At 39.2% G+C, this 23,784-nt stretch overlaps 1 long non-coding RNA gene and 1 pseudogene across 2 annotated transcripts in view; both read left to right on the top strand.

Moving 5' to 3' along the window:
- The window catches only part of LOC141371736 (uncharacterized), a 122,623-nt gene that overhangs the window by 83,524 nt on the left and 15,315 nt on the right, over positions 1–23,784 (top strand). The window contains exon 4 of one of the 2 annotated variants that reach the window (XR_012376914.1): positions 8,327–8,377. The exons of the other annotated variant lie outside the window; for it this stretch is intronic. This is a non-coding gene — a long non-coding RNA (uncharacterized lncRNA). Of the gene's footprint in view, positions 1–8,326; positions 8,378–23,784 lie in introns of those variants that run through there. 2 annotated transcript variants of the gene reach the window in all.
- LOC112817793 (ras suppressor protein 1 pseudogene) lies at positions 10,359–21,872 on the top strand (annotated as a pseudogene).

A 23,784-nucleotide genomic window follows, 5' to 3' on the forward strand; every position in this document is an offset into this window, starting at 1 on the left:
GGTGGAGAAAATGGGATTTCGGTCCTGCGAATCCTAGCACCGCCTCTAAATTGTCTTCTCTTTTGAGTTTCCTGCATGTTTACTTTGCTTCTTCTGGGGTTTTGGAGTTAAGTTGTAGAACTCTGGACAAAGGACTAGGAAGGTTGGGGCACAGAGGGATGTGGTGGGTGTGTTGGGGGAAGCTTTAGCTTCAGTGGAAAGAAACCCAGTTTTAATATGCCATTTCTAGCAATTTGAAATTCAACAGGAAAATATTGATGAGGTTATCTCTTACTTGAGGAAGAGGAAAAGGGAGGATGGCTTGTTATCCCTCAGGCCTCAAAATCAGCACATTAAATATGCAGTAAAGTAAGGGGATACTCAATCAAAGGAGGGTTAAGAGAAGGACAGCACATGCTAGAAACTCTGCATTGGATGAAAACAACATGTGTGCATTTTGGCAGAGCCACCACCTTCAGCTGTGTGTAGTGCCCTACTTGAAAGAGTGTCATTCACATAGACTAGAATATGATTGTCACCTTTTTGAGTAGAGTAATGCACATTATGTACAATATATGTGGTGGCTATGGCAGCGAGTGTTAGAGCTGCGTACACAGAGCTGACCTCCTTTAAGTCCAAGCACCATCCTCCCACTGCTGGGACTCTCATAAGCAGGGCTTGGAGAGCAAAACCTAGAGACTGAGGACTCCGGGGAAAAGTCACCCATGGAGGTTTTCCAGGGATTTGTATACCTTTATCCAAAGGAGGTGTGCCCACACAGGTGTAAAATTTGTACTGAGGATGTAGCTTTCCCTTCTTGTGCATTCAGAGCTTCTACTTTCTGCAGAACCCATGAACTCTTTATGCCCCGCTGATTCTTCCTAGCAACATTCCGTATGCAACATTTTGCATAATACCCAAAAGCCTTTCCCTTATCTTTTGGGGCTTTTCAAATTCCCTCCTGCCTTAGAAGCTTCCTTCTAGACCCAAAACTTCTTTACTGTCTAGGACTGAAGACAAGTCTTTCCTCAGGGGTTTAGATGCACTTCCCTACTTAGAAAAATATATATATTTTCTTCACCAAGTAGGTGAAAGGTATATATAAACATATACATATATCTAAATATTATTTAAAATACATATTTGTGTATATCTATATCAATTCTTTCCGAATTCACCATAACCATAGGTGTTAAGAATGTCCCTAGAATATTTAATTTGGTTAGTTCTTTTACTCTATTTAACATCTTATGTTTTTTTTTTATTCTGTGAAAAGATGCAGGGAGAGGACAGTACTTATCTCAGACCTCTTGAGAATGAGGATATGTCACTTGCTCTTTTCCCTTCCACACTTCCTGAGTGGTTCCTTCTTAACGCAAGGTCTTCACAAAGAAAAAGCAAGAGTCATAGAGAAATGGATGGCACTAGACCCCTGGAGATGATCTGCAGGACCAGAAAAGTAACTGGGAAGCAGGTTGTATACACTATAGTGCTGGGAAATGGGGTTGGGGAGCTGCCATTCTGATGCCCCCTTCCAGATGAGTTCCCATAAACCACATCGCATCAGCACATTGAATGGGCAAGTGGTTGTGGAATTTTGCTGTCATCTCAAATCAGTTATATGTCTTACCCCACTCCAAATCTTGGGGGAAATTTAGATTATACCAAGAGGAAGGGAATTCCTCTAATTTATCTCCCAATATTATTATTACATTACTACCTGTATACAACCAGTGTCAAATGCTCAAGAGGTGTGCTTCCCTCTCATGAGCTCTGTGGGTTTCTCCGGGCAGAAAGTCTCACACCCTCAGATTCGTGCCAGGCAGTGACAGTGATGCCATTGCAAATTGTTCTCAATTTGATTCTGTGCTTATTTTTGAAAAGGCATGTGAGTTTATGTGTGAGTGTATGTGTGTTGGTGTTCATAAATTAGTTGATTGGCTCATGTATATATTGCATTGCTTGAATTTGGTTTGAGCTTTCAGATTGTTTTGGTTTAGTAATAATTGCTTATGTGGACTTTGGTACCTGGGTTTATTATTTGTTTATTTCTTTGTTTTGCGATTATTTTATTTGTACTTTTGCTTTTATTTACAGAGTCTGTGTATGTGTTTTTAAAATTTGGTTTTTGCTTTTTTAATTAGTGTTTTTTGTTTCTATTTCAGTGTGCATGACATTTTGGGTTGTTATTATTTGCTTGTATGCTTGAGCATTTTTTAGTTAGAATTTTGGCTTGTTGTTCAGTGAATGTTTGGGTTTTGGACAGGGTGTTATTCTTGCATTATTTACTTTTGGTTCAAGTCTGGGTTCCTTTATTATTTGGTTTTGATTTATGTGTTTTGTTTAATTTGTTCAGAGAGGTCCTTTGGAGTTTTAGCTGTGCTTGTATGTGTGTGTTTAGGTATGCATTTTGCTTGTGTTTTGGGATTTTAAAATTTGTATGATTTTTTTCTTTGGTGGGTTTTGCTATTTTTTTCCCTTTAATATTTTTGTGGGACTCTTTAATTTTTGCTTTGTGGATATTTATGTGTGTGTGTTATATTTGGGGTTTGGTTTGTGCAAGTTGTGGGAGTTCATTTGGGTTTTGTACGGTTTGCCTCAGTATGTACACTCATATGGCTTGATATTTGCCATATGTTTTCTTATCAATATATTCATATGTTGTTTTTGTTTGGGTTTTTGTGGTTGCCTTATTTATTTATTTACTTAATCCTGTTTATTGAGTTTGGCTTATATGATGGAGTGTTGGTGATTTTTTTTTTTTTAATCTTATTGGTTTTGTTTTATCGTTGATTTATTTGTGCCTTGTTTTTCTGATTTTTTTTAATTGTTTGTAAAGGTTTTGGTGCGTTGGGGTATGATCTGTTTTGTTAGGGATGGATTGTTTGTTGTTTGTTGAGTTTTTTTAGCTTATATGGTATTTGGTTTTTGAATTGTGTATATGAGTGTGTGTTTGTTATTTGAGAGTTTTTGTATCAAGGGATTGCTTAATTTGGGGGCATGATTTCATTTTTGGCTATTGCAGTCCTTTGCCCTTCCATTTGAAAAGCATTATTAAGGTATTTGGTATGAAATCTACAATTTGATACATTCTAGCGTATTTATGTACTCATGAAATCATCACCACAATCAAAATAGGGAACGTTATCCATTGTCTCCAAAGATTCCTCCTGCCCTGGGTGATCCCTCATTCCTTCTCTTCTCCCTACCACTACATGCCCAGGCAATCATTGAGCTGCTTTCGGTAACTAGAGATTAGATTTTAGTTTCCAGATTTTTATCAGAATGAAATCAGAGTATATACTATTTTTGTCTAATTTATTTCCCTCAATATAATTATTTTGAAATTCACCAATATTGTTAGATAAATCAATAGCTCATTTATTTTTATAGCCAAATAGTATTCAATTATATGGATATTGCACAGGTGTTTTTCGTTTTGTCTTGTTTTTTAATGCATTCATCTTTGATGGGCATTTATCTTCAGTTTGGGGTGATTTGGGCTTTGACTATTAGAAATAAAGTAGCTATGAGCCTTGGTATAAAAATATCTGTATGGAAATATGCTTTCTTTTTGAAAGGCTGGATCATATAATATAGTAGGCATATGTTTGCCTTTTAAAGAGACTAACAAGCTGTTTTTCAAAGTGGTTGTACTGTTTCCCATTCCTCCTTCCAGTTTATGATTTCCAGTTGCTCTGTATCTTTGTCAGCACTTTTTATCACCTGTAGTTTTAATTTTAGCCATTCAGATAGATGCTGATGTTTCATTATGGTTTTAATTGGTATTTCCCTATTCACTAATGATGTAGAGCGTATTTTTCATGTGATTAATCCCTGTTCCTATATGTTTTTTGGTGAAGTGCCTATTCCAATCTTTTGTCCATTTGTAATTGTGATTAATTTTCTTATTAATGAGTATTGAGAATTCTTTATAAATTTTGGAAACAAGTCCTTTATCGGATAGGTAATTTACAAATATTTTCTCCCATTCTCTACCATGTGGGTTGCCTTTTATTCTCTTCAACAGTCTCTTTCAAAGATCAGAACTTGATTCCAAAGAGGCCCACTTTTTCAGTTTGCTCTATTATGGATCATGCCTTTGATGTCATATCTAAGAAATCTTTCCCTAACCAAAATGGACAAAACTGAAGAGGGCTTCCACCAGAACTTGACCATGCTAGCACCCTGTTCAGATTTCCATGCTCCAGAACTATGACCAATAAATTTCTGTTGTTTACAAGCCACTCAGTCTATGGTACTTTGTTATAGCAACTCGAACTGACTAAGACAGAAAGGATAAGTAGGAACTCTGCTACCTCTGTCTTCAGGTATCCAGTCCAGTGAGAGGGTGAGGGCTGGGCTGCGAGTATGAGTCGTGTATTTCTTGTATTCTCCTGTTTACCATTTCTATATTTTGCAACAGCTGCTTTTGACTAAGATAGTCATGAATATCCTATCATTTACTACCTCCCTTTCTCTGTCCTAAAACACTCCCCAGGGATGCATGCGGCAGGGAGATGATATTAGCTACTTCATCATCAGAACTATCCTAGTAGTCGTCATGGGCTTTAAACCAGTATTCGCAAAACATTGTCCTCAAAATCAGTGCAAGTCTAAATCTTGTCAATAAAACAGGAGACTTCAGGTTCAGGCAAGGTAGCGTAGATCGAACCCTACACATCTCAGCTTAGTACAACTGTAATGCTGGAAATAACACAAGAGGCAACTAAAGGAAAACTCTGAAAGATGGAAAGAGGAAGGTAAACTGGTTAGGAACTTCAAGACTGGACAATGGCAGAGCTGCAGGTTATCTTGTGGCCCCTTATGGAACAAGAGAAGTCAACCTAGGCATAAGGTTTTCCACCCCCCTACCTAGCAACAGAAGGCAGGCTAAATAGGATCATTGTTGCTCTCCTTTTAGCATTAAGATGAAAGCACGGCCCCATCAGAACTGCCGTGTCCTAATGTGGTTTGTCTCAACTAGTCTAAGATTTTTGTTTTCAGTGATGGATAATTGAACAGAAGAGGCCAAGGGCTTGAGGACGTCTGGGTCTCTGTACTTGACCCAGTCTTCCTCTTCCTTTCAATGAAGAAAAGCGTTACAGCTAGGTATGGATTCCCTCAAGCCCTCCCACTTCCCTATCCACAAGAACTTGAGATTCTGGTTGCTCATCTCTCAAAGTCCTATGTATTTTTGGAAATTCTTTACCCCAAACTTCACTCTGAGTGTGCCCATTTGCATGTTGTCATGACATTTGAAAACACCTAGAGAGACAGAAGGGAAAGGTGGGAAAAATGCTCTCAGCAAACAGGTCTCACATGAAAGCCTCAGAAATTCTGTTTTGTTAACCATTTCTGTTTGTTTGTACAGGCTGATTTTTTTCCACCATCTGAGGAAGAAGTGGGCTTTCTGACCTCACCATGCTGGCACCTAAATGCCCACTCTTCTCCCTAAGGAGTTTCTTGTGTTTCCTCACTGGCTCTTCTGTGGGTTGGAGTTTAGGTAGATAACCCTGAAAGAGGCATCAGAGAGTTTGCAGTGCAGGAGCCTGAAGGGCTGAGGTGTTTGACTTTTTACTTAAAGGATTACTTTGGGCCCAGGATGTAATGAGCACTGGGTGTTATATAAGGCTGATAAATCACTGAACTCCACCTCTGAAACTAATAATACACTATATGTTAATTGAATTTAAATAAAAAAATAAATTAAAAAAAGGATTACTTTGGGGGTGGCAAAATAGTTTTTAGTGAACCATCCCTATTATCATTAATAATTAGAAAATCAACAGCACAATGCCAACATAGATTCTTCTTCCTAAGGAAGAGGAGATGGAGGGAGGTTGATTCTCCCTTGCTCCTGAAACCTGGCTCATTAAAGATGCAGTACATGAGGGGATACTCAGAGGATGGAAAAGGAAGAGCGGTGGCATGGAGGTCACAGAGGCACTTTGGTCAAATGTTGGTGTCTATTCAAAGGCTTAAAGGTGCGAAAATGGAATGAAAGCTTCATGAGATAGGCCTTTGAGCAGGGCTGCCACATCCAGCCACTTTATATACAGTGCCCTACTCAAGGTGATGGGATTCACATAACAAAACTATATATTTTGTGTTTTTGAAGTGGGGTAATGTACAACATGTTCATCAACCTGTGGTCGTCCTGGGGTTGGGGTGGAGCTTCAAGTTCAGCCGTCCTCCTCTGAGTAAGGAGCCACCTCCTCAGTGCTGAGCCATTTCAGAGGACTCTCAGCAGCACATCGAGAGAGGCCAGACCCAGCAAAAGAGGTTTCTTGGAAAAGCTTCTCCTCACATACATTCTCTTGGGATTTGCATCCCACTGTTCTGAAAAGGCCTGACCAAATTGGGAAGAATTTTGGAGATGGGTCCCTCTCTGTAGTCTCAGAGTTCCTTCTTTCTGAAGAAATTCCTGTGCTCAAAACTACCACTCTGCTCTCAGCTTTCAAATTTCCTCACAGGAGCCTTCTCCTTCATTTTCTATCCTACCTTAGAATCCTCTTCTGCTGAACTCAGAAGCCCTTGACTCTTTCAGGGATTGAATCTAGCTGTTTTCTCAGGGTCTAGAAGCTCTCTCTTCCCTTAATTATCATTTTACATTTTCTCTGGTCACCATATCAGTCGGAGAGACTAAGATAGTACGTGGAAATTTTCATGCGATAAATATATTTACTTTTTTTTTTAAAGTTTTGTGTAAAGGCATGACAAATGTGATAATCCACCTCTCAGAACTTTGAAGAATGAGGAAATATTGTGTTGGCTTTTCTCTCTTATTTTCTTTAAATCTAAAAAAAATTGTTTTAGATTCCACATATCAGTGATACCATACAGTATTTGTCTTTCTCTGTCAGGCTTATTTCATTTAGCATAATGCCCATCAGGTTCATCCTTTGTGTCACAAATGGCGGATTTTCTTCTTTCTGTGGATGAATAACAGTGTTATATATCTATATATATATGTATGGATAGATATATATGTATGTATAGAATACACACACACACACACACACACACACACACAGACACATCTACATCCATCCCACATTTTCTTTATCCATTCATCCATCAGTAGAGACTTAGGTTATTTACATATCTTGACTATTTTGAGTAATGCTACAATGAACATGGGAGTGCAGATATTTCTTCCACATACTGATATCATTTCTTTCAGATATATACTCAGAAGTGGGATTGCTGGATCATATCGTAGTTTTATTTTTAAATTTTTTGAGGAATCTCTATACTGTTTTCTATAGTGGCTCTACCATTTTACATTTCCACCAATAGTGCACAGAGGTTTCCTTTATTCCACATTTTTAAAAAGTTTTTATTTAAATTCAAGTTAGTTAACATGCAGTGTAATATTAGTTTCAGATGTACAATTTAGTGATTCGACACTTCCATACATCACCCGGTGCTCATCATGAGAAGTGCACTCCTTCATCCCCATCACCTAGTTCACCCAGTCCTCCACCCACCTCCCCTCTGGTAGCCATCAGTTTGCTCTCTAGAGTTAAGAGTCTATTGCACATTTTGCCATTAGTTATCTCTTCTCTTTTTGATGATAGTCGTTGTAACAGGTGTAAGGTGATATCTCATTGTGGCTTTAATTTTCATTTTCCTGATGATTAATGATGCTGAGCACCTTTTCATGTACGTGTTGATCATTTGTGTGCCTTCCTTGGAAAAAAATGTCTATTCAGGCCCTTTTCCCATTTTTAAATTGGATTATTTGGGAAGGGATTGTTTTTGGTTTTGCTATTGAGTCATTTGAGTTCTTTGTATATTTGGCATTTTAACCCCTTATCAAATATGTGGCTTGCAAATATTTTCTCCTGTTCCATAGATTACCTTTTCAATTTATTCTTTTGCTATGCAGAAGCTTTTTAGTTTGATGTAGTCCCACTTGTTTAACTTTTGTTGTCTGTAATTTTGGTATTTCTTCCAAAAAATCATTGCCAACACCAATGTCAAGGAGTTTTCCCTATTTTTTCCCTAGGAGTTTTACAGTTTTCTATTTTTTCTTTTCTTTCTCTTTGTCTTTCTTTCTTTTTCTTTTTTTTTTTTGAGCTAATCTATTTTGAGCTAATTTTTGTGAGTGGTATAAGGTAGGGGTCCAATTTCATTCTTTTGCATGTGAATATCCAATTTTCCCAGCACCATTTATTAAATTTTTTGTGTCCTTTCCCCATTGTGTGTATTTGACATCCTTGTCAAAATTAGTTGACCTTGTATGCATGAGTTTATTTCTGGGCTATTCTGTTTCTTTGGTCTATGGGTCTGTTTTTATACCAGTTCTCTTGTTCATTTTGTGGTGTCACTCTTAACCAAGGGCTCTCAGAGGAGAGAGCAAGAGGATGAGCAACCGCCAACCCTGAAGATCATTACTGAAGTGAAGCACAACCTGGGAGCCAAGGTATAAATGTTACATTTCTATGTGGGGGGAAGGGATATAACCTGATAACCTGATGCCACATCACCTCTCAGGTAGTCTCTTAAATCATCAGGGTATTGAGTTGGCAACTGATGTTTGTGGATTGTGTTGTCAATCTAAATCATCATATAACCCAAAAGCCTCACCCAAAGCATGAACAAAGTTCAGCTGTAGTGAAGAGGAGAGAAATTTTTCTACTTTTTGTGCTAACATTGTCACCAAGACACCACATCTGTTTACTTCTCATGGTGTCCACTTCTGTCTTTCCTGAACTCTTGGCATTTCCCTGTGCAGTAAAGGTCATTTAGCCCTAATATGTGCTAGATTGTAGCAGGGACTCAAGTTCGTTCTCAGCTTTTGATTTTATTGAGGAGTGAAGTCATTTTTTTGGTGTGTATGTTTTGGGGTTTTGTATTTTTGTGAGGATATACTCTATGTTTTTTTTGATGGGGTTATTTTTTATTTATGGAATTCTTGTTGTTGTTTTTTTTATTATTATGTTCAGTTAGTCACTGTATAGTACATCATTAGTTTTTGATGTAGTGTTCAATGATTCATTAGTTGCATATAACACCCAGTGCTCATCACAACACATGCCTTCCTTAATACCCATCACCTGGGTACCCCATCCCCCCACCCCCCTCCCCTCTGAAACCCTCAGATCTTGTTTTGTTTTTATGATCTTTTTGTTCATTGAAATTTAGTTTGTGCATTGTTTTTTGTTGTTTTCTTTGCTTGTTTGCTTTTTGGGTTTGTTTCCTGTGGGGTTTTGTATATCTGAATTTCTTGTATTTTATAGGTTCTTTTTAGTGCCCTGCTGATTGGTGTGTGGTTTTTTTTTTAATGTGTGTTATTTAGAATATTCAGTAGTACTTTTAATTTTTTATTGTTTGCACTGCACTGTTTTATCTGGATTATCTTTTGGTTTGTTTCATTATCTGCACATTTATTTGCGTGTATTTGTGTGTATTTGTATGCATTTGCATGTGTTGCTTTTTCTGCATGTTGATTTTCGAGTACATAATGCTGCTCCTTCTGCTGCTTCAGACCTCCATCTCTTTTCAGAGGATGCCAAGCTAAAGCCCACATGGTAGTATAAAGAAGAATCAATGTGTGAAGAAAAAAATTCTGTCCAACACCGTTCTAACTGAGCTCTACCAGATCTGCAATATCTAGATATAATGAGTGAGTTAAATTACCCTTTCTAATTAACAGCTGACTTTTGGGAAATAAAATAGTTTTTTATGTGCCCACTATATTAAATTGAAAAGCAGAATAATTCAGGCAAATATCCTAAATCTAAGAGGAAGAGGGAAAAGGCAAGGAGGAAGTCTTATTCTCAGTCCTAAAATCTGTCCCATGAAATACAGTGCAGGTGAAGAGATAGGCATTCAGGGGAAGGCAAAAGAGAGGGGAGCATAGTGGTTGCTTTCCAGGTCTTTTGGGTATATTCTGCTGATCCCTCATTGGGAGTATTAGGGTGTTGATTGTACTGGCATAGTGATGGGGGTGTGGAGTTTGGGCAGGATCACCACCTTCAGCTATGGTGTGTGCAGTGCTCCACTTCAGGAAGTGCCATCCATGTAGCTAGAAATATGATTGGCACCTCTTAGAGTGAAGTAATGTGCAACTGGTACAACATCAGTGCTGGCCCTGGGAGAGGCAATATCTGCACACAAGTATCATTTCTTGAAACTTAGAACCACCCATTCAATGCTGGTTCAACTCATGGGACACTTTAAAGAGCCTTCTAAAATCTAGGGAGGGAGGGCCCCCGGAAAAACCTCACTTGTAGGTTCTTCAGGGCTTTATATCACTTTGTTAAAAAGGTCAGGCCTGCCGCCTTCAGCTAATCTGTGTTCAATGCCCCACTCAGGCAGGCATCATTCACATATATTGATTCATAAATGGCACCTTTCTGAGTAGTGTAATGTGCACTGAGGACAACATTTGTGGTGGCATTGGCAATGGTAGGTGGAACTTTAGTGACAGCCACATTCCCTTGAGCCCTGGTACCTACCCTTCAGTGGTAGGACACTTCTCAGTACTCTCTGAAGCACCTCTTCTGAAACCCAATCCAGAATTTAAGGGCCCCTGGGAAAAGTTTCTCATAAAGGTTCTTCAGGTATCTATAGCTCTTTGTCCGCAAAAGGACTGACCACACTTGGAACAATATTTGGGATAGGAACAATATCCTCCTTCTCTTGTATGTGTTAGTCTTTCCTCTCTGCACAACAAATACTCTTCCTGCCTTCAAAACTCCTGAATAATTTACATCTATTTGCTTTCCTCACAATAGTCAAGTCTTTTTTTTTTTTTTTTTGGTAGCCCAAATAACCTTTTGTCCTTCCTTGCTGAATTCCAAACTTTTTAAGCCTGTCATGGAGTGATGCTCTCTAATTCCTTTGAATATCCTTATGTAATTTTGGTGATGCTATCATATCAGAAGATTATCTATCTATCTATCTATTTATATGAGAGAGGAGTTGATTATAAAGAATTATTAGAGAAGTTGTTAAGTCCCAGGATCTGCAGGGTGAGTTGGAAAGGTAGAGACTGAGGAAAAACCAATAGTGTAGTTTCAGTCTGAAAGCTTGTGGGCTCAAGACCCAGGAAGAGTAGATGTTTCTGTCTGAGTCCAAAGACAGAAAAAAAAAAAAAAAAAACTGATGTCCTAGCTCAAGGCAGTCAGGCAGGAAGGATTCTCTGTTATTCAGTGAAGGATGAGCCTTTTTGTTCTATTCAGGCCTTCAACTGATTTCATGAGGCTCACCAACATTAGGGAGGGCAATCTGCTTTACTCAGTCTGTAATTTCAATATTAATCTCTTCCAAAAACACCCTTATAGAAATACCCAGATTATGTTTGACCAAACATCTGGACACCATGTGGCCCAGTCAAGTTGACACATAAAATTAACCATCACAAGTCCATTTCGTGTCAACTTGGAACCCATATGTATCTCCTTAAAACATACTAAATCTCCAAATGAAGACAATATCAAGGTCATAACCCTGCCCCAGCATGATACACTTTCCTGCATACAACTGAAAATGTACTAACTTCTTCCCCAGATGAGGAGGTAAAGGCCTTGAGTGATGTTTACTCTTCTCTTTGATATCCTTTAACTGAAATATGATGTGACATTTAAAATATTTAATTACTCTGACATAAAGTCAATACGTCTTATGTTACAGGATAAGGGGACAAGAGAGGATAGAAAACAAACATATTTGCTATATAATATACATACATATCTTCATAACAAACTAAAGAAGAAATACTCATGACAATTGCACATTGCTGTAACTGGCTACATGGTTGTAGCTATTATTTATAACTACCTTCTTCTACCATCCATGCTGTAGTCCCTCTGCCTTCAGCAACCACCTCAGCTGGTCCTGGTTCTTTAAGGAGGTTACCCAAACCTTCATTCCTGAAGGGTCTGGACTATCAGTAGTCCTACCTGGATTGGGTTGTTGCAGCTTTCCATTCACCTTAATCACGGGGCTGCAAAAAACAAGAGTCCAGGGCCAGATGGCTTCCCAGGGGATTTCTACCGAACATTTAAAGAAGAAATAATACCAATTCTTCTGAAGCTGTTTCAAAAAAATAGAAATGGAAGGAAAGCTTCCAAACTCATTCTATGAGGCCAGCATTACCTTGATCCCAAAACCAGACAAAGACCCCATCAAAAAGGAGAATTACAGACCAATATCCCTGATGAACATGGATGCCAAAATACTCACCAAGATACTAGCCATTAGGATCCAAAAGTACATTAAAAGGATTATTCACCACTACCAAGTGGGATTTATTCCTGGCCTGCAAGCGTGGTTCAACATTTGCAAATCAATCAACATGATACACCACATTAATAAAAGAAAGGATAAGAACTTTATGCTCCTCTCAACTGATACAGAAAAAAACATTTGACAAAACACAGTATCCTTTCTTGATTAAAACTCTCCACAGTGTAGGGATAGAGAGAACATACCTCAGTATCATAAAAGCCATCTATGAAAAACCCACAACAAATATCATTCTCAATGGGGAAAAACAGAGCTTTTCCCCTAAGGTCAGGAACCTGACAGGGATGCCCACTCTCACCACTTTTGTTCAACATAGTACTAGAAGTCCTAGCCTCAGCAATCAGACAACAAAAGGAAATAAAAGGCATTCAAATTGGCAGAGAAGAAGTCAAACTCTCACTCTTTGCAGATGACATGATACTTTATGTGGAAAACCCAAAAGACTCCACTCCAAAATTGCTAGAACTCATACAGCAATTCAGCAATGTGGCAGGATATAAAATCAATGCACAGAAATCAGTTGCATTTCTACACACTAACAATGACAAAGAAGAAAGAGAAATTAAGGAATTAATCCCATTTACAATTGCACCCAAAACCATAAGATACCTAGGAATAAATCTAACCAAAGAGGTAAAGGATCTGTATTCTAAAAACTACAGAACACTTAGGAAAGCAATTGAGGAAGACACAAAGAAATGGAAAAACATTCCATGCTCATGGATTGGAAGAATAAATGTTGTTAAAATGTCTATGCTACCCAGAGCAATCTACACATTCAAAGCAATCCCTAACAAAATTCCATCAACTTTTTTCCACAGAGCTGGAACAAATAATCCTAAGATTTGTATGGAACCAGAAAAGACCCTGAATACCCAGTGGAATGTTGAAAAAGAAAACTAAAGCTGTTGGCATCACAATGCCAGACTTCAAGCTCTATTACAAAACTGTAGTGATCAAGACAGTATGGTACTGGCACAAAAACAGACACATAGATCAGTGGAACAGAATAGAGAGCCCAGAAATGGACCCTCAACTCTATGGTCAACTAATCTTCGACAAAGCAGGAAAGAAGGTCCAGTGGAAAAAAGACAGTCTCTTTAATAAATGGTGTTGGGAAAATTGGACAGCCACATGCAGAAGAAGGAAACTGGATCATTTTCTTACACCATATACAAAGATAAACTCAAAATGTATGAAAGATTTGTGTGAGACAGGAATCCATCAAAATCCTAGAGAACACAGGCAGCAACCTCTTCAACCTCAGCTGCGGCAACTTCTTGCTAGACACATCTCCAAAGGCGAGAGAAACAAAAGCAAAAATGAACTATTGGGACTTCATCAAGATAAAAAGCTTCTGCACAGCAAAGGAAACAGTCAACAAAACTAAAAGGCAACCTACGGAATGGGAGAAAATATTTGCAAATGACATATCAGATCTAATATCCATGATCTATAAAGAACTTATCAAACTCAACACCCAAAACCCAAATAATCCAATCAAGAAATGGGCAGAAGACATGAATAGACATTTCTCCAAAGAAGACATACAAATGGCCAACAGACACATGAAAAAATGCTCCACATCACTTGGCATCAGGGAAATACAAATTAAAACCACAATGAGATACTGCCTCACACCAGTCAGAATGGCTAAAATTAACAAGACAGGAAACAACAAATGTTGGCAAGGATGCAGAGAAAGGGGAACACTCTTACACTGTGGGTGGGAATGCAAGCTGGTACAGCCACTCTGGAAAACAGTATGGAGGTTCCTCAAGAAGTTGAAAATAGAGCTACCCTACAACGTAGTAATTGCACTACTAGGAATTTACCCCAAAGATACAGATGTAGTGATCTGAAGAGGCACCTACACCTCAATGTTCATAGCAGCATTGTCCACAATAGCCAAACTGTGGAAGGAGCCAAGATGTCTATCAACAGATGAATGAATAAATAAAGAAGATGTGATACACACACACACACGCACACACACATACACACATAGGGGAATATTACTCAGCCATCAGAAAGGATGAATACTTACCATTTACATGGACGTGGGTGGAACTGGAAGGTATTTTGCTGAGCAAAATAAGTCAGTCAGAGAAAGACAATTATCATATGGTTTCACTCATATGTGGAAGATAAGAAAGCTCAAAGGATCATAGGGGAAGGGAGGGAAACAAGAATGGGAAGTCATCAGAGAGGAGACAAACCATGAGAGACTCTTAACTATGGGAAACAAACTGAGGGTTGCTGGAGTGGAGGTGGGGAAGGGGTAACTGGGTGATGGGCATTAAGTAGGGCACGTGATGTGATAAGCACTGGGTGTTATATGCAACTGATAAATTATTGAACACTACATCTGAAACTAATGATGTACTATATGTTGGCTAATTGAATTTAAATAACAAAAAATACATGTAAAAGAAATCACAGGGCTGCTAATACTAAGAGATGCCCTACTGGATCTCCTGTATTCCAGACCCATTCTCCTGTACCTCCACTGTGGAGTAGTAGTCCAATTTCTCCTTCATACTCAGGATCAGACATACCAGCAAGCACGGGAACTCTCCACTCAGACTTCTTGAAAATTAGGAAATATTGTATTGAGCTTTTTTTCCTCTATGTTTTAGGAGTTATGTCTTTTTAACCACAGCTTTTTAGTGGGACAGAGAAAGAAATAGAACAGTACCTCTTTTACATTGGAAAATGGTGATGTGTCTGTGCTTTCATGGGGTAACAGACCTTAGAATCTCCTGCTATGTGCTAGGTTGCTGCAAAGACTTTTTTGAAGTGACTGAGGGGTATGTGAAGCAGAGAAGGAGAAATTGTACTCATGCTGGTGGTTGAAGGAAATAGTTTTGAGGTTTTTTTTTTTTTTTCCCCTTAAGAAGTTTAGAGAGCTATGTCCAGGGCCCACATACTTCAAGGACGAGAGAAGCAGACAAAAGAGAAAATGATATATATATCAATGTTTCCATAGAATCAGACTTCAGTTACTATTCATGAATTTCAACAATTCAAAGGAAAGGATCAAGAAATTTGGAATTATTTTGTTCCCTGAAATATGTTTCCTTGACCATGACTAAGCTCTGAGACTGAGCTGTGTGCTTCCCTGTCTTTTGCGGGTGGTAGATGTTTAGTAGACTGATGGGAATGGTGCACAGGGCATATCTGGTAGTGAAAATCTTCATTGTTTTCCCATATCAATGTAAAAGAAGTACATGGCTACTGTGCAAGATGCTTCTAATCATTCATTCTTACTAAACTAAAAGCAAAATGATCAAGCCCAGTAGTATATGCTCAGAAGGAAAGAATTTTGCTCAGCTCTCTGCCAATGAAGTTTCATCATGTCTGTAGTGTCTACATTAGATGGGACACTTCTCTACTGTATTCTGTTATTTCTATTAGGATTGCTTTGGGAAATTAGGAAGTCGTGTATCTAGAATTGGCACTAGGAAAAAACAAAACCGAGTCTAGGAGGCCTGTTCTGGGAATTTCCCTGAAGAGTATGAATCTATGGTCCTAGTTTATCATAAGTCTTCCTGCCTCAAGGATTTGGCTCCCTCCCAGCTCCTGAGGTCCTTGATTTGACTTACAACAACTTGAATGAAAATTCTCTTCCCGGAATCTTCTTCTACCTTACCACCCTGCGTGCACTCCATCTAAGTGACAACGATTTTGAAATCCTGCCGCCAGATATTGGGAAGCTCACAAAGTTGCAGATACTCAGCCTTAGGGATAACGACCTGATCTCGCTGCCTAAAGAAATCGGGGAGCTTACTCAGCCTAAGGAACTCCACATTCAGGGGAATTGCCTGGCCGTTCTGCCCCCCGGAACTAGGAAACTTGGATTTAACTGGTCAGAAGCAAGTGTTCAAAGCAGAGAACAATCCCTGGGTTACCCCAATCGCTGACCAATTCCAGCTCAGCGTGTCCCATGTTTTTGAATATATCCGTTCTGAGACGTACAAATACCTCTACGGCAGACACATGCAAGCAAACCCGGAACCACCAAAGGAAAATAATGACAAATCGAAAAAGATCAGCCGGAAACCCCTGACAGCCAAGAACAAATAAAGTGTTGGCATGGGCTGAACTTCTGGTTGGTTCCCTCATTATGACTTCTGTTCTCCGTTACTGTATCCCACAAATAAATACAGTGTATGTGTTGTTGTTTTTTTTTCTCTTTCTAGAACTTATCACCTTACCTTTTAAATGTTTTCAGTAGGTGGTAGATTTTTATAAATTCTTAAAACCATTTCCATTTGTTTGCTTAAAAATGCCAAAGGCAGGAAACAAAGCTCTAATTCCACTGCAAATTCTATAGTAGGCACGGAGTTCAGTCCCTTGAATAGATGTTCACAAAGTTGTGAACCAAAATTTCAGGGAATGTATGGTGTTTCTTGCATTTAGGGGAGAGAACTTATTTTATGGACAGTTGAAGGCAAGGGAACACATAGAGACTGGAAGACCAGGAGACATCTAGATGACATTTTCCTTAGCCTTACTTTATATTTCAAAAGTAATAAATGTAAACAATATTAAATTACTATATTAGATAAATGTATTTACACAAATCCTCTTATATTTCTCCTCACAAGAACTTCTAGAACCCGTTTTCCATATATTTAAGTCAAACTTGCCTTCAGTCTAGTACTCTCCCTTGAATTTCCTCCTAATTCAGGTTCGATTTGTCAAGGGAAACACAGGCACCTAGTAGTAGCATGTGTCACAGAGTGCAAAAATGCAGAGACATGCTACTTATAGCAACCATGTATCCAATGAAAGGCTCACAAAAACTAGGAGCTGAGAGGAGAATAAGGGCATCCCTAGGCACCTAGAACATTTTCTGTCCTGTTGATCACTCCTGATAAATAAAGTGTTTTTTTTTTTTTTTTCCACTCCAGGGTCTGAGGAAGAAAAGCGATCTCTACTTTTCTCCATCTCACCAACTACTGATTAATCTCTCATCCTTTGCTTCCAAGATTCTCTGTTTTACCTGCTTATTTGGGGGTCTCAGGAGGAGTTGATGTAAGTAACTCAGGTAGAGGGACTCAGATCTTTGGGTGACAAGGTAGGAGTAAGCAAGGTGGAATGCATTTCCTGCTTAGCTATTGGATCTGGGGAATGCAAACCACTTGTTAATACACATATATAACAGTGGGAAAAGAATCAAGGTAAGAGATATGAAGATATCTCTTCCATGAGCAAGAAAAGTTAAGGAGAAGGCCATACTCCTCCCCCACTGACCTCATTGTGTCCCTGGGGTCACAGTGCCTACCCTGTTACCTGGCCAGAGCTCTCTGTACCCCCTGGCCTCGGGAGCAGCACGTCCCCTGGTTAACTTCTGACACTGGCTATCAGCTGTTACCTAGATTCAAGGGAAATAGTGATCAAGTTATGCTGGTTAGTCAGGTGTGTGAGTCACATGTTTAGGATACCAAAAGAAACTCTTCTAATCTTGAAGGCAAGAGATGGAGATGCTCATTACCCAGTTGCGGTTAATGCCATGACTCTTTTAGGGACAACATAGAAATTGGGGAATATTTCACTGTGTTCCCCAATAATACTATTTTGATCACGTACTCCAAACATCAGCCTTGACAATTCTCCAATCCCTGTCTCATCCTGAGGTTGTCTCCATGAAGCAGAATCTTCATGCCAGGATATCAGGATTTTACTGCCATGTTATTCTCTAGGAAGATTTGAGAAATTATGACACATATTGATATGAGAACAATAAGAAATAATTGATCATTAACTTAAAAATATCTCTCTTGTGTAGTTGATGGTCACTTTTCTTTAGGAGCAGAATAATGATTTTATACTCTTTTCTCTGGATATTTGGAAGCCTGTGGTACTAGATATGACAACTGAAAGGCGGGAGGATATGTTAGAGACAATAGTATACTTGTATGCCTGTATATTTTTGTATGTATGTGAAATTGTAACCCAGAACAGCTTTATGAGCTTTTGTGACTACTACCAGTAAAAGAGTTGGTAATACAGAGAATTAGGAAAGTGGTAGATGCTACCCAGGGATCTTCAAGACTATTTTAGGAAATTCGTTATTTTTATATATCAAGATTAGCATTATGTTGGCCACCTATTGGGCACTCAATAACTTTTTGTTGAATGAATGAACGATTAAGCATCTTAATTTTTAAGAAACTGCAGTGGAACAATCAGCAACTTGTGGCAAAGCGGTGTTTTATTTTTAATGCTATATTTTGTGAATTTAGTCTAGATGATTATAACATAAATAAAATATAATATTTATTGGTTACTTACCATATACCAGATGTTCTTTTCAGCGTACCAACTCATTTGATTATTCAACAACTACACAGTTTCTGTGATCTAAACCACAACACTCTACTGCGTCTTGACATGAGGGTTTTGCAGGTTAAGAGGGAGATGCAAAGCTTGGAGCCTCCCAGAGTATGTCAGAGGAAGACTTCAGTTTGGGACTTCAATCAGGTGAAATACACACACACATAAGTAAGTAAATGAATACATAAATCTGTAACATACACAGAGAGATATGCATATGATGTGTATATATTCCACCTGATACATATGTACATATATGTGCATAATGTTATTGCAGGCCTAAGTGTGTGTGTGTGTATATATGTAATTTATAAAATGAAATAGGTGAGAAGGTCCATAGTTTGGGGAAAGATGGTATAGCTGGGCTGCCTGAAGGGGAAATTCTGAGGAACACTGAGGACTTCAGTATGTAAAAGTTCTTTTGAGAATATCCATTGGTCAGCTGAAGAAGTTTTGAAGGATTAATCTGATTATGAGTCATCTAACCTGTGACCATGTGGGTAGTAAGGTGTAAAATTCCTTTTTTCTGACTCTGTGCTTAGGATGCCATATTACATGGTCTCTGCTGGCAGGAGTTTAAATGGGAAAGAGTATCTGGAAACCCAGAAGAAAAGATATCAGAAAAATGGCTCTAAAAAGCAGACAGTCAATTCATTAGAAAGGGAGTGTTGTGACCTTGTCAAACTTGCATTACCCCCCTTTCCATGTCCCCAAAATTCACTGACTTTTTTAAAGATTTTATTTATTTATTTGACATAGAGAGAGACACAGCGAGAGAGGGAACACAAGCAGGGGGAGTGGGAGAGGGAGAAGCAGGCTCCTGGCTGAGCTGGGAGCCCGATGTGTGGCTCAATCCCAGGACCCTGGGATCATGACCTCAGCCGAAGGCAGACACATAATGACTGAGCCTCCCAGGTGCCCCTCACTGATTTTAATATGTAATTTGAATACGTTATCACTAATTGAAACTCACTGGTATGGAGGAGAATCTTTTTGTTGGTGGTGACTGATGTACAGTTGCTTTATTTCTATATGAGAAGTTTACTTTTCAATTATTTTACATTCTGGGGAACTATCTTTCAGGTGTTCTAATGCTCTTTGCACGAGGCACTAAATAAAACCCAAGGTGTTTTGTTTTGTTTTGTTTTGTTTTGTTTTTTATTGTTATGTTAATCACCATACATTACATCATTAGTTTTTGATGTAGTGTTCCATGATTCATTGTTTGTGCATAACACCCAGTGCTCCAAGCAGAACGTGCCCTCTTTAATACCCATCACCAGGCTAACCCATCCCACCACCCCCCTCCCCTCTAGAACCCTCAGTTTGTTTTTCAGAGTCCATCGTCTCTCATGGTTCGTCTCCCCCTCCGATTTACTCCCCTTCATTCTTCCCCTCCTGCTATCATCTTTTTTTTTTAACATATACTGCATTATTTGTTTCAGAGGTACAGATCTGTGATTCAACAGTCTTGCACAATTCACAGCGCTCACCATAGCACATACCCTCCCCAATGTCTATCACCCAGCCACCCCATCCCTCCCACCCCCCACCACTCCAGCAACCCTCAGTTTGTTTCCTTAGATGAAGAATTCCTCATATCAGTGAGGTCATAGGATACATGTCTTTCTCTGATTGACTTATTTCATTCAGCATAACACCCTCCAGTTCCATCCACGTCATTGCAAATGGCAAGATCTCATTCCTTTTGATGGCTGCATAATATTCCATTCTGTTTATGTACCACATCTTCTTTATCCATTCATCTGTCAATGGACATCTTGGCTTTTTCCACAGTTTGGCTATGGTGGACATTGCTGCTATAAACATCGGGGTGCATGTACCCCTTCGGATCCCTACATTTGTATCTTTGGGGTAAATACCCAGTAGTGTAAGTGCTGGATCGTATGGAAGCTCTATTTTCAACTGTTTGAGGAACCTCCATACCATTTTCCAGAGTTGCTGCACCAGCTTGCATTCCCTCCAACAGTGTAGGAGGGTTCCCCTTTCTCCGCATCCCCGCCAACATCTGTCGTTTCCTGACTTGTTAATTTTAGCCGTTCTGACTGGTGTGAGGTGGTATCTCACTGAGGTTTTGATTTGGATTTCCCTGATGCGAGCGATGTTGAGCACTTTTTCATGTGTCTGTTGGCCATTTGGATGTCTTCTTTGGAAAAATGTCTGTTCAAGTCTTCTGCCCATTTCTTGATTGGATTATTTGTTCTTTGGGTGTTGAGTTTGATAAGTTCTTTATAGATTTTGGATACTAGCCCTTTATCTGATATGTCATTTGCAAATATTTTCTCCCATTCTGTCGGTTGTCTTTTGGTTTTGTGGACTGTTTCTTTTGCTGTGCAAAAGCTTTTGATCTTGATGAAATCCCAAAAGTTCATTTTTGCCCTTGCTTCCCTTGCCTTTGGTGATGTTTCTAGGGAGAAGTAGCTGCGGCTGAGGTCGAAGAGGTTGCTGCCTGTGTTCTCCTTTAGGATGTTGATGGACTCCTGTCTCACGTTTAGGTCTTTCAACCATTTGGAGTCTATTTTTGAGTGTGGTGTAAGGAAATGGTCCAGTTTCCTTCTTCTGCATGTGGCTGTCCAACTTTCCCAACACCATTTGTTGAAGAGACTGTCTTTTATCCATTGGACATTCTTTCCTGCTTTGTCAAAGACTAGTTGACAATAGAGTTGAGGGTCCATTTCTGGGCTCTCTATTCTGTTCCATTGATCAATGTGTCTGTTTTTGTGACAGTACCATCCTGTCTTGATGATGACAGCTTTGTAATAGAGCTGGAAGTCCAGGATTGTGATGCTGCCAGCTTTGCTTTTCTTTTTCAACATTCCTCTGGCTATTCGGGGTCTCTTCTGGTTCCATACAAATTTGAGGATTATTTGTTCCATTTCTTTGAACAAAGTGGAAGGTATTTTGATGGGGATTGCATTGAATGTGTGGATTGCTCTAGGTAGCATTGACATCTTCACAATATTTGTTCTTCCAATCCATGAGCATGGAACGTTTTTCCATTTCTTTGTGTCTTCCTCAATTTCTTTCATGAGTATTTTGTAGTTTTCTGAGTACAGATCCTTTGCCTCTTTGGTTACATTTATTCCTAGGTATCTTAGGGTTTTGGGTGCAATTGTAAATGGGATCGACTCCTTAATTTGTCTCTCTTCTGTCTTGTTGTTGGTGTATAGGAATGCCACCACACAACCAACACCAAAGAAATACAAACAATTATAGGAACATATTATGAGCAACTGTATGCCAGCAAATTAGATAACCTGGAAGAAATGGATGCATTCCTAGAGATGTATCAACTACCAAAATTGAACCAGGAAGAAATAGAAAACCTGAACAGACCTATAACCACTAAGGAAATTTGAAGCAGTTATCAAAAATCTCCCAACAAACAAAAGCCCAGGGCCAGATGGCTTCACAGGGGAATTCTACCAAACATTTAAAGAAGAATTAATACCTTTTCTCCTGAAACTGTTCCAAAAAATAGAAATGGAAGGAAAATCTCCAAACTCATTTTATGAGGCCACGATTACGTTGATCCCAAAACCAGACAAAGACCCCATCAAAAAGGAGAATTACAGACCAATATCCTTGATGAACATGGATGCAAAATTTCTCACCAAAATACTAGCCAATAGGATCCAACAGTACATTAAGAGGATTATTCACCATGACCAAGTGGGATTTATCCCTGGGCTGCAAGGTTGTTCAACATCTGCAAATCAATCAACGTGATACAATACATTAACAAAAGAAAGAACAAGAATCATATGATCCTCTCAATAGATGCAGAAAAAGCATTTGACCAAGTACAGCATCCTTTCTTGATCAAAACTCTTCAGAGTATAGGGATAGAGGGTGCATACCTCAATATCATAAAAGCCATCTATGAAAAACCTAGAGCAGGGCACCTGGGTGGCTCAGTTGGTTAAGCGACTGCCTTCGGCTCAGGTCATGATCCTGGAGTCCCCGGATCGAGTCCCGCATCGGGCTTCCTGCTCAGCAGGGAGTCTGCTTCTCCCTCTGACCCTCTTCCCTCTCGTGCTTTCTATCTCTCATTCTCTCTCTGAAATAAATAAATAAAATCTTTAAAAAAATAAAAGAAAAGAAAAAATAAAGAAAAACCTAGAGCAAATATCATTCTCAATGGGGAAAAGCTGAGAGCTTTCCCCCTAAGGTCAGGAATGCGGCAGGGATGTCACCACTGCTATTCAATATAGTATTAGAAGTCCTAGCCACAGCAATCAGACAACAAAAAGAAATCAAAGGCATCCAAATCGGCAAGGAGGAAGTCAAATTCTCACTCTTTGCGGATGATATGATACTTTATGTGAAAAACCCAAAGGACTCCACCCCAAAACTGCTAGAACTCATACAGGAATTCAGTAAAGTTGGCAGGATATAAAATCAATGCACAGAAACCCCAAGGTTTTTGTTTACATATGTTGTGGGGATATACTTTCATAACATGAAAATAATAGGACTTATAAGGAGACACAGATCAGATGCTGGGTTTTTTTTACATATCCAAGACGGGTGCTTTTTCAGTATTATAAGTGGGTTCTTAGATAAGTATTCAGCTGTTGTTAGGAAGAATGGATCATCATGGTGACACACTTGTCCCTTTACACATGTCAAGGCATTTGCAGAATGTCTTTTTTTTTTTTATAAAATTTTTTTTTTCGATTTTATTTATTTGAGAGAGAGAGACAGAGATAGTGAGAGAGCACAAGTGGGGAGGAGAGGAAGAAGCAGGCTCCCCACAGAGCAGGGAGCCTGATGCGGGACTCGATCCCAGGACCCCGGGATCATGACCTGAGCCGAAGGCAGACGCTTAACCGACTGAGCCACCCAGGCGCCCTGCAGAATGTCTCTTATGTGCAGATTTTGAGTACGGGGTGATACATAGTTGAACAAGAACTGAACCTGCCTTCAAGGAACATGAATTCACTTTAGAGAGGCAGAGGCATGTAAATTAAAAAGTAAAATAAACAGAGGACAGTTGCCTCTCCCTTGGTAGAGATGAAAGTAAGTACTCCAGCAATGTTCATGTTGACCAGATCTCCGGATCTGAGATCATTCAGTTCCCCATCTCATGCAAAGCTCACCACTTTACTAGCATTTGGCCTCTCAGATACTACAGAATTAAGCTAACTGTCTCAGAATTTGGGGGAGGTCCTTTCTCCC

The sequence above is a fragment of the Callorhinus ursinus genome, unplaced genomic scaffold, assembly GCF_003265705.2.
Source record: "Callorhinus ursinus isolate GAN/ISIS: 27379988/994484 unplaced genomic scaffold, GSC_fseal_2.0 scaffold91, whole genome shotgun sequence".
Classification (NCBI taxonomy): Eukaryota; Metazoa; Chordata; class Mammalia; order Carnivora; family Otariidae; genus Callorhinus; species Callorhinus ursinus.